This window comes from Parasteatoda tepidariorum, chromosome 8 (assembly GCF_043381705.1).
Source record: "Parasteatoda tepidariorum isolate YZ-2023 chromosome 8, CAS_Ptep_4.0, whole genome shotgun sequence".
Lineage (NCBI taxonomy): Eukaryota > Metazoa > Arthropoda > Arachnida > Araneae > Theridiidae > Parasteatoda > Parasteatoda tepidariorum.
The window spans coordinates 54,965,631-54,975,988 of NC_092211.1; the positions used below are offsets into that span (position 1 = coordinate 54,965,631).

The following is a 10,358-nucleotide window of genomic DNA, read 5'->3' on the forward strand; positions in this document are numbered from 1 at the left end:
ACCCAATTCATCGTTAGATAGATTTTAAATGGCATTTGTCACCTAAAGTTCTCCATTCGCTTTTTTGATCAATCCTTTTAGACCTGGTTTTTAATGTTTTAATAAATTACTATAAAATTCGCCATTATTTTTTGAAATAGACGATTAAGATTTATTGTTTTGGGATCAATATTACTATTGCAATATAAAAAGAATGCGATAGTGAGATTGGTCATATGAGATGGGGTGTTAATGGTCTTAAGACGTACAATATGTTTCAAAAAGCATAGGATGTTGAATATTACTTACCGAGTACCATAGATATTCCATGCCCAATTTCATGCAAAATTATATATCCTACGGAACCTAAATTCAGCACGCTGATAAAAAAGAGATAAATTTTAAGTGTGAAATATTTTTTTAAGATTTTTAGGATCAACTACACAATAAAAAACATTAAACTTAACAACTTTAGATTATTTTCTGTACGAAAAAATAATAGCTAAATTACTGTCCAGCTTTCACGCGAATTCCTTCCTAGTGCAAATCTACGGTTTTCATCTACTATGGAACGAATAAAATCGTTTCCCATTGGAAATAATAGAAAAAAAATATATAAAATTCTCCCTACCTACATGAAAAAGAAGAGATTGACACCACAGCCTTATCCTCGTAGCCATGGTAACAGTCGGCACGCGAATCGGGTGCCTGAAGGAGTTCTCGGCATAGCTATGTAGTACTTGGAAGTTCGTTAATATATGGCTGCTTGTTTTACTTCCTTTTTATATGGTATACTTGTAAACATCGTAAGTTTGAATAGCTGAATTCTTCCTGAGAATACTTATTTAACTTAGGAAAGACTTGTTTGATACGTTCCCGTTATATGGTGGTATAGTTTTGATTATCATGCGAGACTATTCCTTGTTAACATATGATTGTTAACATTGTTTTGAGTTGAAGGTTCCAAGTGACATTTTACTGGATTGAAGAAAATTAGCATTAAAGTTTTTATGTTATCCTTTTTCTTTCTTCGTAATTTCACAAAAAAATTGTGTTTTTTGTACATTTATAATAGTTTAACATATTTGTGAAGGTATAGCACAAAGATAACATATTTGTGGAGGTATGGCTCATTTGTAAAGGTATAACGCACTGAAGGTAGCACAATTGTGAAGGTGTAGCTGTTTTGATTAGAAAACATTTCGAATGTTTCTTCAAGAATGCATCAGCATGCATTATGATTTTTATTCCATACGTACAAAAGAGATATTTTAAGAATTTAACTTTTTATGGGAAAAAAAGCAGGATGTGAGAGGAAATAAAGATTTTGTTTGGCTCTTTTGTCCGTAAGTTGTCAATTAGTAAATTCTATAAGCCTTAAAACTCTCAGTTGAACTATTCGTGTCTCAGAGTACGAAATCTTGGTGTCTTAATATGCTGCCAAAAAAAAAAAATTCTATGAATTTGAGTATTATGTTTTTAGCCAAATTCTCTTAAAATCTTCCTCCAACCAATTCTGAATTTTTTGAAAGAGGACTAGGTCCATTAAAAAAACGAAAGTGATTAAAAATCAAAGCAAATTTAAAATGGTAAAGAAAGCTTAAAATTTCTAATTATTTATGTGAATTATATACCCAATAAATAAATCTTATGAAAGTTTTTTTAAATATTTCAGGGAAATGCAAAATAATTCTTTTAAGTTCCCCTTATTCGCTTGCCATATTTAATTCAATTAAACCCCATACTCCTAGTCCGAACCTGAGGTTAAAAAAAATCTTGTTTTGTGGTATAAGTGAGTGGTTACTTTTAACGCAACAAAATAATAAATTCAAAAATATAGAAAAAAAATCAAAATGGAAAATGAATCTTGCATCAATTAATTTTAACTAACAATCAATGAAGTAAACCAATCACATAAGAATTGATTGATATTATGTTTACAGAAGTTTATAGGGACTTTAACTTTACAAGTTTGGAGTAATGAAACGTATAAATTTATGAGGAAAATATCTTAAATATAAGTAAAGATTTATAAACAAGCGTTTTTTTTAAACACACTCAGTATCAAAATATATCTAAAACTTTACTAAAATATAGTTAACTTTTGGTATACAAATTAACAAAAACTTACAATATTGCTAAAATCAGCGCTCGAAATTTACTCAGTAAAATAGCTTTAAAAAAACCCCGAAAAAGGCAATTGGTCATTTGATCTTATAACAAATAAATTTTCTGCATTAATCAAAACCCACGTCATAATACATAAAAATCCATCATCTGGTCAAATGGCTTTTAAAATTTAAAGTTTTTGTTTCGCGAACTATAAATTTAATAATGAAATTACGGAAATGATAGAAAGAATTTCTTACCTTGGTCTATTAAAGTGATAGGCTGGTGGATTAAGAATTCCATATCTAAGAACTGAATACATAGATTGTAAATAATAAGAACTCATTAAATAGTTGTTGTTTTGATTATTTTTATTATTATTTAACTATTGTTATTCATTGAATAACTTTTGTGAACAAAGAATCTTTTAATTTACAGCAAAGATTTAACATCAAATAGCTTTATACTTAAGAGGAACATATAAAATTTTGCTTTTGCTGCTGATGACAAAAGATTAAAGAACAAAGGATTAAAAAAAAGAATAGATTTTAATCTGGTATTTGTCATGTTACGTAACTCGTTACTATTTCTGTAATCTGGCCATTTACTACTATGTGACAACACTTTGCCACTTGTTAGACAATATTAAGGCAGAGGAGTGAGCTTCTTCCTGTTTTGAAGTGGCGCCATCTGTAGCCTAGAATTTGTCTACTGATGCACACATACGACATAACCCGTTTCACAGGGAGGACACATTCACGCACTATCCATCCATCCATCTGCAGATCATTATTTTGACCCGATCCCGAGCACGATCATTCTCCGATCCAGTACCCCTAAAGGTATTGATTTGTTGTGAGAACTTGAAGGACGTCGTGACCCCGATAGATTCAGCGTTAACCATCCACCATTTTGCACACGGGGAATCTTTGAACGATCAAACAGTAGACCCATTGAACATGGGCCTACCGCCCGTTCAAACAGGCAATCCAGGTCATAAAACATCAAAAGCCAAAAAATTCAAAAAGCAACAGATTTCTTTCAAATCTAGCCAAATTTTCTGTTCATTTCCGAATGTTCATTGTTCTAAAAAATCATCTGCTTTTAAATATATATCAAGAATGATAACTTTTCCTACATCTTTTTATCAACGAAGTTCTCGTTACATTGTCAACTAATTTGATAGATATCATCATTACCAACATCGCATTCTGTATCCGTTTTCCCAACAGACAAGATCTACAAGCCTCAGCAGTGCAGCCGGAGACATGACCACGAACCAAAACATGCCTACACTGCTTGCCTACTGACCATCAAAACCAACTGTACTCCGTTGCGAGTTAAGAAAAGACGATTGCGGTATAGGATTTAAGTAATCATCCGCGACAGCATATAGTTTCATTTTATTTCGTTATCAAATTATACAAATTCGCGTTCAAAGCAATATAAAAGGCTTTTAAAAATTAAACACGTCAAACAGAAATTTAATTCGTGCTATCTTTTATGATATATATCATAGAACTATTAAAAAAGGTTATAGTTTTGCAGTCTTACTGGCGACGCATTTGGTTAAATAAGGGGAACATTCGTTATTGAAAAAGAAACAACTATATGACATTACAAGAGCACTGGGTTTGATTGGACTGTTAAAAATGGCGCGACTTATGCTGACGTGCCATTAGCAAATCAGAATTTCACTTTCCTTTCGCTATAGAAGAAAATCGTCTGTAAGAAGCAATATTTATATTCCTTCATCACTTTCTTTAATTGCGAACAGAAGGGAATATTTTTATTACAACTCTTAGATTTCATTTTTATTAATTCTTATTACTTGCTCATTGTTTATTCATCAAGTTTAGTTTTCCTCATTTCGCACAATTTAAAAAAGCAAGCAAAAAGAAAGCTGTGCAACGTCGTATCGAGAGTTAGCGATGTTGATATTCGTTCGCACTAGGAGCTTGGCCTACATTTGGCAGGCACTCAGATGCAAACTGGCTCTCTCTATAGGAATAATGTTTTTTTTTTTTAAAAACTTGCAACAGAGTATAGTTGGATTCTAAATACATCAAACACTCTTCGATAATGAATTCAATGCTTGAAACATTTAGATTCTCACCAAAAACACTAGTTTTGAATGATGTAAAGTCATAATGAAGACAATAAAGATTTAGATGTAACTAGGAGGCTTCGCCCCCTGCTCGCTGGCGCTCGCCAACCCTCGGAACTGCTTTCGCAGTTCATTTCGGATTGCTTTGCAATCCGATGCTCGCTTTACTCGCTCTTTGGATACGTTCTTAACGTTTAGCTTTTGTATACTTTTTGGAACACAGAAGTTCCGAAAACTTTTCACTGTAGAAAATTCTAAACCTGTGCATTTCAATATTAATTTGAAATTGCAAACAGTTCACATATTTTTCTTAATCACACTATTCTAAATTTCAGTTGTTGAGAAAAGTAACTGTTGTAAGTTTTGTTTTAAAGTCTTTCCTACCAGAGAGCTAAAACCATGTGTTGTAAAACAATATACGAAATAGTACTAAACGCCGGATGTAAAGCATCGGCTTCGATGAAGATAATTTTGTGAGAATATTTTTGATAATTCGGTGAGAATTCACCCGATTAGCCATATGATGCTCACTACGTGCTCTTGCTCGCCGAAGCCTATCAATTAAAATGTATTAGCGCTTTATATAATATAGATTAGCCATATGATGCTCACTACGTGCTCTTGCGCGCCGAAGCCTATCAATTAAAAATAAAAACTGTTGCCAACGCGAGAAAAGAAATATCATCGGTTTTATTGATACATACGTACGTATTAGCGTTTTATATAATAAGATAGATATGATTTTACTTACCAATATGTCGTCCAAAAACAGCATTTACAACAAACATGCTGAAAGATAACGTTATAGTGATCAGTAAAAATTTTCAGATAAAATCTTGCCCGAAATAAAATAAATTTCTCTCAATATTATACTAAATTATACGCATATCCTTAAGAAAATTTTTACGCTTAACCTATAAAATAACTTATCCTCCAGATGACCCACTAGTGCTTAAGAAAATGGTGTAATATTTATTAAAAATGTATTACAGTGAAGCCTCTCGGGAGCGACTACTTTCTGTTCCGCAGTAAAATGGTCGTTAATGAAGGTTGCTCGTTCTTAGGGGTTATTTCCCTTAACCTCAAAACCTTACTGATGGTTCATGATTTTTCGCATACGATTTAAATTTTCGTTCCTGTCATTTTCTTTGCGCGGAAGTGACACTTGTGTTGACCTCATGTAATCCGGATCGATGAATGACATTTAGCTACAATAAAGATGATCCCTACTGATATGTAAAAACAAATTTACCAATTATAAAAGGGATAGAACAATTTTAAATGAATAAACAATTAAGCTTTTTTGTTTACGTTTTCATATAATTTTATATCATAAAAATTAGTTAGCTTTAAAAGATGAGAATTTGTTTGTTTAAGTGATTAGTTTTCTCTGAAATATTTTTTTTCTCATTTAACTTTCAACTCTAAAAATAAATCATTAATAGCATCGTCATTAGTGCACTCTGATTGCATCATGAGATTGTAGATCTCTTTCAAAGATCGTTAAAAAAAGCTCTCCAAATAAGAACCTCACAAATATTTTGAATATAATTTACTCTATTTATTTGTTTTGTTATTTTTTTATTTTGATATTTGGTGCTGAGGTTTGCCCGGTCGCTGGATGAGGTTTTGTTAGTCTCTCCTAAACATAAAGTCAATGTAAAAATTCCTTGCCCCCAAAAGGGATTGTAAGAAGAAAGAAGAGGAGGTCGCTACACAAAGGTGGTCTTTCTTGGAGGTTTCACAGCACATGATTTGTATAACTTTAATTTTAGCAAGGTTTTTGAAATTATGAATTACTCTTTGTAAAGGCACGTGAAGTATTTTTCCAACTGTAATAATTTTTAAATACTTATAAGAAGCTATTTTAATACCTATGATTTGAACAGCAATCTGATGGTAACTTCAAAGAAAAAATTAATAAAAGGCTTTGTTTGCATAAAAGTAGTTACAGTAAGGGTACGTGGGATCAGGAAAAGAGTCCAACACACAGGAGTTATTTTTTCTTGTATATTATGCGATCGTGCATTGGACCATTTCTCGTTGAAGTTGCACAGGCAGAATTTATAAATTTAGTAATTTATAAGAACAGAAGTGGCCGGGATAGAATGGTTGGCAAGGGGTTCAAATCTAGCCGGCTGAAGGCTCCCCGTGTAGTAAATGGTGACTGGTACACGTTAAATATTTTGGGACAAAAAGTCCTCCATTATCTCTTAACAAATTGTACCATTTGGGGTACTGGATTCGAGATTGATTGTTCTCTGGTTCAGGTCAAAATTACGACATGTGGATGGATGTATGAATGGATCCGCGCAATAAACGGGAGTGACGTTTTAGTGTGGAAGGAGTCGAAATCTTGGTCATAGATGGCGCCACTATATAACAAGAACAATCGCACTCCCTTGCTTTAATGCCCTACGACAACGACAACATAGGAACAGAAGTACAAGCTAAAGACCACTTCTTTAGAGATGATAAAATTTTGTAAATCTCACTGAAAAAATGGTCTTTAAAATTGAATTAATTTTAAGTGATAAACTAAATGAACTATTCCTTATAAAACAGTCTTTCCTAAAATTATTTAAATATTATATTAATAGAAAAAAAAATGGTCCTATGAAGGGTTTAGGACAATCATTAAAGAATACCTTGTTTTTGAATACTAAATGGTATTTAAAATAGGACATCATGGGGCAACTCTGTTTCGGTCAGACACAAAGAAAATCGTCAAACTGTTATTGACGGTATTTCTATGTATTTATGTCAATTTACGATTCTTTTTTCCAATTATTTTTAATTGTCAGCTTCGGATATTTTATTTTCTCTTTTTTCTTGTGCAAGAAGTTGAAAATTATATTTTCAATTAATTTTTTTAAAAGTCTTTTTAAAATAAATTTTTTTAAATATCTTTTTTGTAAATTAATTTTAAAAGATTTTGAATCAAATTTGACTAATTTTTATAAAAAATTCAGTTTAAAGTATAAATGATTTTTTTTCTTGGAAAAATAATTTAAACTTTGTTTTTAATGTGAAGAACTTACCTATCGTCATTAAATCTGTAAAAATTGGATGATAAAGTATGCTTCAGCTTGACCTTCTGGTATTCTAAAATGTTCCAGAAAAAATTGTCTTTGGAGGGTTCGAACTAAAAGTATATAATTTCTTTTAAAAGTTGCAAGCATAGATTAAATAATCATAGAGAGTTTTGAATCAAATGGATTAGACCTTACAGTATGAAGCTTAAAATGAAACAATAAGAAATTCTGAATTTAAAAAGGAATTCCACATTTTAACTAACAATCCAGTTTTTACGTAAACGCATAACTAAAGAAAATAATTGCTGATACTATACGTTTCTTAATCATCATCTAAAGACGGTGATTACATTTGCTGTTAAATAATATACTAAAATAATATATTAAAGTAATATATTAAAATAATATATTAAAGTAATATATTAAAATAATATATTAAAATAACATATTAAAATAATATATTAAAGCGATATATAAGTATAAATTTTCTGAAAACTTATCAAAATAAAATTTACTAAGAACTGCTCATAGAACTCTCAAATTTATGATTAGGGGTTATTTTTGCCAAAGAGAATAAAAAAGCAGTACACGAAGATTCAAATTACTCCGATTTCAAATTATATATAACTTGGCGAAAAAAATTGTTCGAACGGGTATGTATTTCCTCAATGAAAAGTGAACATACGCGATAGCACTTGAAACACAGAAGTGACAGCAGCATCATTCTCCAAGTTTATAAATAAGGTGAGAAAAGTGCACAACAGATTGCGTAAGATTTACAAATCAGTTCACATGAGAGTATTTAAAATGAATGTAATGTTGAGATAAAAAGGAAAAATCAGTGTTTTTGTGTGGCAGAGAGTAATGCGAGCGGCTGAGAGTAAAGTGAGAGTAATGCGAACATTTTTCATCAAATGGTGTTGATTATGACGAGCACTGTCTGAAACAAACGACAATGAACAAATCATGTAAAAGTTTTCGTTATTTCCGCAGATCAATAACAAATCTGAATAGTCCCAGAGCAAGCCAAGATATCCAGTTAATCTATCGTTTCTGTTAATGAACTTATTCTGCATCTTTTTTTGCACAACTTTACATAACTTTACAACTTTATATCTATCCGATTTGCAAATGCTCTCACGCGAACAGGTTAATCAGTTTGCATGCAGTTTGCATCTTTTTTTGCACAACTTTACATAACCTTACAACTTTATATCTATCCGATTTGCAAATGCTCTCACGCGAACAGGTTAATCAGTTTGCATGCAGTTTGCATCAGTTTGCATCTTTTTTTTGCACAACTTTATATAACTTTACAACTTTATATCTATCCGATTTGCAAATGCTCTCACGCGAACAGGTTAATCAGTTTGCATGCAGTTTGCATAATTTTGCATCTTTTTTGCGCAACTTTACATAACTTTACAACTTTATATCTATCCGATTTGCAAATGCTCTCACGCGAACAGGTTAATCAGTTTGCATGCAACCTATGGTGCATTCCTTTTACCTTCCTTTATGATCTTAAATCTTTTATGGTTCTATGCATTTCGGACGCTATTGCAAGTGTCCATTCTTTATTTCAGCAACCCTTATAATTCAAATAGACATGTTGTTTTTTTAAAAATTAAACCTTTTAGAACATGGAAATTTTGGCGAGATCTTTTTCCACTTTCATGAAATTCCTTAACTTCAATAAATAATTAAAAGGCGCAGCAAGGAAAATTTAATTTTTTTCTTTCTATTATTGGATTTATGAAGTCCACTGCGTAAACCAGTTGTTTTATTCGTAAATTTAATTAGGTGATAAACACCAATTTAAGATTCTGGACTTAAATTAGGATTGCACAAAGCCCTATCATTCTTAACTTATGCATATTTTTCAGGTTTTATTTTTTACTCTAAAAGCGTTTTAAATCCAGATAGTGCTTATGAACTGCATTAGGCGCTAGAAAGAGACAAATGAGTATTAATAGGAACTGGCATCCAAACTTATTTTCATGATTTAAAATTCACTCTAGGTCTGATAGAACTCAATAGTGGTTTGTCAGATGTTAAAAATTCCTTCTCTTAATTTATAACATTAACTTAAAGCTATTAATGTAGAATATAAGAAATGTATTGACTAATATTTTAAAATATCTATGCAAAAATCGGTGATTATAGAACAACTGTATGAGGATATACTGTAAGTTTTTTAGCGCAATTGTTAATTCGAATTCTTTTAAATTTAAATATTTTTTTAATTGAAAGGAAAAAAAAAGCTAAATTATGTTACTTTGTAGCTTTGGTGGAAAATAAACTTGATATTTATTTATTACTTAAGGTTAAAAAAAATTAAAAAGAAAATTGTTTTTAGATTATTGACTTTATTTTTAACGAGTCGTAATACGAGGGTTGTAAATTAAATAGTGGCAACTTAACCTTGAAACTCACAAAAGGGCGTTTCTCAAAAAGTATTTATCTTGTTGGTTTAATTTCTATATCACGTAAAGCTGGCTTATTTTTTTGAAAGTATTTATCTTGTTGGTTTAATTTCTATATCACGTAAAGCTGGCTTATTTTTTTGAAAGTATTTATCTTGTTGGTTTAATTTCTATATCACGTAAAGCTGGNTCAAAATAGTACTGGAATTACTGATGTTTGAACCCTTACTAATTTAACATTAAAAGTAGTTACCAGGAATCAATAAAAATTAATAGTTTTTTGTATTAAACTGCTCACTTTAGTTCTTTAAAAAAAAACTACTACGGCTACGATAGTTTCTTTACTCGTAACACATTATATCTTACCAGTTTCATATTTTTTGGGAGGGTTTAAGGGACAAAACCTCCACCAAAATTAAACATTTCCTGGTTGACAAATTATTGTACGGTAAGTAGGATGTAAATATAAAAAAGTTTAAAGTTATGTTTAAAATATAAATAAATGTTTAAATATACATATGTAACACACATGTATCTGACGCCACTGTATCTGACATGTAACTATGCAACTGTATCTGACTGCTGGGCATATTTATAAAAACTTTAACTTATCATTTTAAATTGTTTAGTTTCATATTCTTTTATTTTAGGCAAAAATCAACATCCAGTCACTAGACCCAGCATCTCTTCAAATGAATATAG

General features: G+C 30.9%; 1 long non-coding RNA gene across 1 annotated transcript; it reads right to left on the bottom strand.

Annotated features, from left to right (window-relative positions):
- Nucleotides 1-291: 291 nt before the first annotated feature.
- On the bottom strand, nt 292-7,340 carry LOC122269352 (uncharacterized). Its single transcript, XR_006225138.2, has 4 exons — nt 7,237-7,340; nt 4,947-4,984; nt 2,349-2,400; nt 292-359 (listed from the first exon to the last, which is right to left on the bottom strand). It is a non-coding gene; the product is annotated as an uncharacterized lncRNA (long non-coding RNA).
- Nucleotides 7,341-10,358: the final 3,018 nt, after the last annotated feature.